Consider the following 7,308-nt stretch of genomic DNA (forward strand, 5'->3'; position numbering starts at 1 on the left):
CAGATTCTAGGTGAGCTTTAGAAATTGGATCGGCTTTTGGTAAACCAGTATTTGAGCCACCATCTTCTGAGCTCCTGATTTCTGAAGGTCCAACATCTTGATGATTTTCAAAAACCAGAATATCTGCAAAACTTTCAACAGGCTCTGACATATGATAGTCAAGCTCTTTGTCATTAAATTTGACATGTATAGACTCTTCAACCATTCTGGTTTCAAAGTTATACGTATTGTATACTTTAGAGCATTCATAGTATCCTAAAAAGATACCCTTTTAAGCTTTGGCATCAAATTTCTTTAGGTAGACTTTATTGTTCATAATGTAACAAGTACAACCAAACTGATGAAAATAAGATATGATTGGCTTTCTTCCTATAAACAAATCATATGATGTTTTATGCAGAAGGGGTATGATATGGATCTTGTTCTAAATATAACAAGATGTATTAACAGCCTTTACCCATAAGTATTTTGAAAGATGATTTTCATGGATCATCGTTCTAGCCATTTATTGCAAGGACTTGTTCTTTCTTTCTACAACTTCATTATGCTAAGGAGTTCTAGGAGAAGAGAACTCGTGGATGATTCCATATTTTTCAAAGAAATTCTCAAATGGCTCATTTTTGAAATCACCGTCATGATCACTTCTGACTTTCAAAATCTTTGATTCCTTTTCAGTTTGAACTTGTGTTCAGAAGTTGCTAGATTTTTCATATGATTCATATTTAGATCTTAGGAATTCAAACCAAGTCCATTTTCTATAGCCATCAATAATGACTAATACATACTTATTCCTATTGATTTAAGAAGGCCCAACAAGACCAAATAAATCAATGTGAAGTAATTCTAAGAGTCTAAAGGTAGAGACAGTGTTCTTAGAATTAAAAGAAGTTTTATTAATATTTCCTACTTGACATGCTCCATAGAGAGCATCTGAGTGATAGTCAAGATCTGGCAGCCCTTTAACAAGTTGTATCTTGCTAAGTTTGGAGATCAATCTCCAGTTAGCATGACCTAACCTTTTGTACCAGACCTATTTCACATCACTCACTAACATAAAAGCAAACTACCTTCTGATCAGTCAATTCAGAAAGATTAATTTTATAAACATTTTCATTCCTCTTACCTTTGAATAAGATGGATTTGTCATACTTATTGATAACTGAACAAAAGTTCTTATTAAACAAGACTTCATAACCACTATCACAAAATTGACTAATGCTCAAAAGGTTATGTTAGAGTCCACTTACTAACCAAACATTATTGGCGGAGATTAACGAATTACCAATAGTACTCATACCAATGATCTTCCCTTTCTGTCTTCCTCTAAACTCCATATTTCCTTCCTCTTTCAAATTTAGGGTTTGGAACATATGCTTCTCTCTTGTCATATGACGTGAGCAGCCATTATCCAAGTACCAAGCTTGTTGTCTTGTTTCTCCCTTTAGGCATATCTGCAGCAAACACAATTTCAGATTTAGGTACCCTCACTCTTATGGGTTCTCTATTGTTAGTTCTGATAAGTTATCTTTTACTTTTATCCTTTGCATGATAAAAGGGTCTAGGTTTATTCTAGAATTTTCGCTTACCAAAGTTTTGTCTAGGATGATCTTGGACCTTGGCTTATGAACCCTTTAGAACCTTTGATCCATAAGACTTGGGTTCTGATGTTTTAGAATCTTTAACTTGAGATTTTTGGGTTCTAGATTCTTCAGAACTTTTGACTTTTGAATGATAGGTTCTAATCTCATTAGGACCTTTGACTTTAAAGTCTTTGGTACTGATTTGATTAGGACCTTTGATAGATTCTTATGGGATCATAGTTTTTGCCTTTATCGGAAATAGGCACAAAATAAGCTTTCAGCTATGTTTGAGCACTGCTTGAAGAAGAAGGATTTGAGAGGGTTTTCAAGTGTTGAGCTTTTTTATTAGAACATCCTTTAGTGTAACCTAGTATTTTTCCTTTGCTCTTACTTACTCCATTTATTACGGAAGAAAGTTTTATTCTCTCAAGACCTGTTATGGTAAAACCTTGAATAGTCATTTCATGCTCACTCAGAGATTTATCAGACATTTCCTTTAATTGATCAATATGATCTTTTTCTAAAGATTCAATTTTATTTTAAGAAGACTTTAGTTCTTCTTTCATAAGATCATTTTTCTTTTTTAAAGTTTTCGTGTATTTTTCCTTGTCTTGGCAACGACTAATGAGGTCTTGAATAAAAGATATTAGATCAGAACGAGATAGATTAGAAAATACCTTCTCTTCTTCATATGACTCTGCATTAGAAGTTGATTCATATTCTGTGTCAGAGGATATGAGAATTAGCAGTGCTAGATTTGATTATCCATCATCTTTGTATGAATTGTCTTCACTATCAAGTTTGCCCCATGTTTCCATGAGACTCTTCTTGAATTTCCTTCTGAAGTTGTCCTTCTAGAAGCTTCCTTTATTTGGCCTGTCAGTGTGCAGATCAGGGCAGTCATCTTTGAAACGACCAGGCTTCCTGCAATTGAAGCAATTCTTCTAATCATCTACTATCTTTAGAACTAGATCCTCTTAAGCCAATGATTTTACCAGAGAATCTCTTGTTCCTTTTGTCAATTTTTGAAACCTCCTAATGATAAAGTTCATCTCCTCATTATCAGAGTGACCATCAGAAACTTCTTCATCGGAAGCTTCTTTTGATTTTTAGACTTTTAAGGGTCTGACGGCTTTACCACCAGATTTTTCAGCAACTGACTTCAACGTCGGTATTCTAGATTTCATCACAGGCTCAACACTATTCAATTCCATCTCATGACTCTAAAGGTTGCTAATCAGACTTTCAAGGCTCCGCGTATTTAGGTCTTTAGCCTCCTGAATAGTTGTTACCTTGGGCATGTACTTAGCAGGAAGACTTCTCAAAATCCTTTTTACGTGGTCAGGTGTAGTGTAACTTTTGCTCAGAACCTGAAGGCATGATACAAGAACTTGAAACCTAGAAAACACGGTTTGAATATCTTCCTCATCCTTCATTTTGAACAACTCATAATGTTGTACAAGAAGGTTGGCCTTAGCCTCTTTAACTTGTTGGTTCCTTTCATAAGTGGAACACAAAGACTCAAAGATAGCCTTAGAAGTTCACTTATCAATGATCTTGATATTTTCAGAATTAGGTAGAGATTCTATCAGAATGCATCTAAATATATGATGTTTTCTATAAAAAAAATTGATCAGGTGCTAGAGTTTCATGTCTTTTACTATTCCAATACCATTAACAACAATGTTAATGCCTTCTTTAAGGAACAAGTAATCATCAAGACCAATGATATAAGTATACATTTTAATTTTCCACCATTCAAATTGAGTGGAGTCACCACTGAATAAAGGTGGTCTAGCCGAGTAATGACTTTTCTTAGCAGTATTATAGTCATAGGGTATACCACGACTACGAGACAAAATACTAGGAGGAGAGCCAATCATATTTAATATAATTTTCTCTCCAGGATCTTTTTTTGTACCAGTATAAAGTGTTTAACATAGATCGTGCTCTGAGTCTAACTAAAGGTGAGAAAAATACACAAGAAGGAGGGTTGAATTATGTATTGAGAATCTTTTTCTCTTTTGATGAACAACTTCAGAATCTGAACAAGTTCAGAGTCTAATATCAGAATGTTAATGCCAGCAAAATAATAATAAAGTTCAGAAGCAATAAACAAATTAACACACAAAGTTTATCCTGGTTCCTCTCATAAACTGGGAGTAGTCGAGTCTCATTGTGCAATAAGAGATTTTCCACTATAATCAAACAAATTACAACTTTTCTCAATCAAACCAGAAAGAGACTTCAACTGATCAATCAATCCAAAAAATACTTCTGCTGAAGCAATCCTACAAGAGACTTCACAACTCAAACACATAGGCAAGAGACTTCACTACTCAAGCAATCTTGCAAGAGACTTCCTCTACTTTAAACAAACAGTTGAGTAAAAGTTATTACAATTATACTTTGATACACAATCAGAAGTATAGAAGTATTGCAACAATCACAATGACTCTTAACACTTAAGATTTCTAAGATATACAAAGATAAGAAATCTTAAGAGCTTATGCAAATAAACTGATGAAACTTTAGCTCAAAGTTTGTACTCAATGTGTTTTATTAAGATGTTTGACGATTGTTAACCTTCCTTCAAATATTCAGCTCCTTTTTATATAGGCGGAAAAAGAGTCGTTGGAAAGTTGTATGCACAAGAGAATTTTGAAATGTAGCACCTTCAAGAGAGAGGCGTTGGAAGATGAATCCTATTAAGATATTCAACCAATGTGTAATAGCATAGTCCACTGCATCAATTTTCGTCCTAGGTATAAACCAGACATGGGGGCGAACTAGACAAGTCACATCAGCTTTCCTTGAGCCTTGCACTAATATACTCTACTTGACTTTTTTCCCAAGTCTAGTGTTCATAAGATAGGTCTGTTACGGGGACATAGTACAGACAAGAAACTATGCTCTTCAAGCTGAGGTATCCAGAGCCTGAGCTATCACCAGAGGCAGAAGTACCATGATAAGAGTCTAAACCTTCAGAAGCATCATATTCTGATCCATCAATATCTTTAGACATTCATCTTATCAACAAATGTTTTCAGCAAGGTTAATTCTGAGTTGAACTTAAGCTTTATGATCTTGCACACTTGATCCTATGTTAGTATACCTAATTTTTCCTTAAGTACTTTGTTATCATAAAAACTCAAAGGATGTGAACAAATCTTGTTCCAACAATTAACACTTCTCAATATCGACATCAATAATTCAGATTTTACATGTAAATTATATACAGATTTCAATAGTAAAATCAGGGCACAAAGTTCTATTTATCACAACAATTGAGATAAGTTTTACACAATCTTTTACAAAATACATAAAACTCAACAATGGAGAAAACATAATAGAAATCAAAGAAGATGGTGAGGATCTCTCTCTACAAAATACTAGGGGTGACAATTAGATCCATTAAGAGAAAATCCATCAAATCCATCCATTAAAAAATCCATCTAATCCATCCACTATATAAAAATGAAGTTAATGGATTGATTTAATCCATCCATTTATAAGTATGGATTGATCCAATCCATCCAACACATTTTAATGATCCAATGGATTTTTTTATCTAATTATAAAAAAATAATTTTTTTAAATATTAATTTTTTTTTTTGAAAAATAAAAAATAATTTTTTTTCGAAAAATAAAAATAATTTTTTTAAAATACAAAAAATCGATTTTTTCCAAAAATTTAAAAATAAATTTTTTTGAAAAATACCAAATTTTGATTTTATTTTCGAAAAATTTATTTTTTTACGAATATAAAAAAAATATTTTTTTTCGAAAATAAAAAAAAAATATTTTTTTTTTTCGAAAATACAAAAATATATTTTTTTTGGAAAAAAAACTGATATTGTTTTATTCAAAAAAAAAGATTTTTTTTTTTAAAAATAAGTGATTTTTTTCAAAAAAAATGGATGGATGGATATCCATCCACTAAAAATATGATAATGGATGGATTTGATGGATTTTATTTCTTAATGGATGGATTGGATATTTTTAAAAAACTTTTAATGGATTGTTAATGGACTAATTGATTGTTTTGATTCATCAATTAACTATCCAATCCATATCCATCCAATCCATCCATTTTGTCACCCCTACAAAATACATAAAATTCAACAATGGAGAAAACATAATACAAATCAAACAATGGAGAAAACATCGTTGTTACTTTTTAAATAATGATTATCTTTTTTACCTATTTTATCCTTAATTTTTTATTAATTTATTTGACTTTTATTTCTCTCTAAAATAAATAACAAAAAGTGATTTTGACAAACAACAATCAATACTACTTTAAACTTTAAAATAATACTTAAAAAAGAATAATTTTTTTCTATAAAATGACACTTAAAAAATCACAGAGATAATATTTGAGTGACTTGGAGAGTATCTTGATCCTTCTCTTCAAATAGTTTCTCAAGCTCTATTATAGAATGAGACTGAGTAACTTGAGATTCAAATTATTTCACCTCATATAGGAAAGGAGAAACTACTCTCAAGTAGGCACATAATTCATAACATCCTTTTTGAAGCTAAGGATTTACTAAGGATTTACCGGTAATAGTCTTCGACATTATGCATTGCCATTTTAATGATATTTTAATCACATATGCCATGAGTTAGTAGCAAAAGAATAGACAGTAAAAACATTTTTATAAAAACAAATGAAAGAATAAACTTCGATGACATACCTAAATAAAAGGAGAGTAACGATGTAGATGATTAAAAAAAAAAATATTTGACTAAAAAAAAATCCGGAATAAGTTGCAAATATCTCACTTTTATTTATCATTTTTAAAATTAACATTAATACTTATTTTAAAGTACTCCTCACCTAACTTAACGGTAATAAACTTGATTCTCTTCAAACTCCTAAACAAATTTTAAAGACATAAAAACATTACAATAGAGGTTGCAAAAGGTCCAAAATCAATTGTTGATAGACAATACAAATTAATATTTTAGAATATCAATATACATAGAATGTAATTCAAAGATCCAATTATCACTCTCCACTTAAACATGGTACCCTAGTTTCATAATTCTAAAATGTCTCTGAAAAAATTTTCGTTCAAAATTTATAAATTTATACTAACACATAAATTCCCAATATAATACATAAGTGTATTTTCCAATTGAATGCCTGATACAATATTAGTATATTTATAATTTTTAATATATCAGAACTTATAAAATTTACATAAATTTAAAAATATTATTAAAATTTCTAAATATTCTATTTTATATTAAAAGTTTTAACTAAAATGAAATTTTTAATAATTCATATTCAATTAAAAACTTGAACATTTTAAAGTTTCCGATATGTTCCCTAAACTTTTAAAAAATTTGATAGTATAAAAAAAAAAAAAAATTCTAATATTCTTCATTTTTTTCTTCAAAAATTTTAAAACTTTTAAAATTTTCTGTATATACTACAAATTTCTGATAAAAACAAATAAATTTTATAAAAATTCAATTTTTACAAAAAAAAAATGTGTTCGAAACTCAACTATCTCTCTCATCCATTCAAGTGGTGTTATTGAAACCCAATTTCTCATGAAACCTAACTCTTATCAAGAAAAAATAGTTATCTTGTTTATTAAATAAAAAATCTTATCCAACTCCTAAATTTACTCCAAAAATTCTTTATAAGAATTGGGAGAAAAAAATAGATGAAATTTTGAAAAAAAAATTGGATCAAATGAATAAAAAAAATTAA

The sequence above is a fragment of the Lathyrus oleraceus genome, chromosome 7, assembly GCF_024323335.1.
Source record: "Lathyrus oleraceus cultivar Zhongwan6 chromosome 7, CAAS_Psat_ZW6_1.0, whole genome shotgun sequence".
In the NCBI taxonomy this organism is placed as follows: Eukaryota; Viridiplantae; Streptophyta; class Magnoliopsida; order Fabales; family Fabaceae; genus Lathyrus; species Lathyrus oleraceus.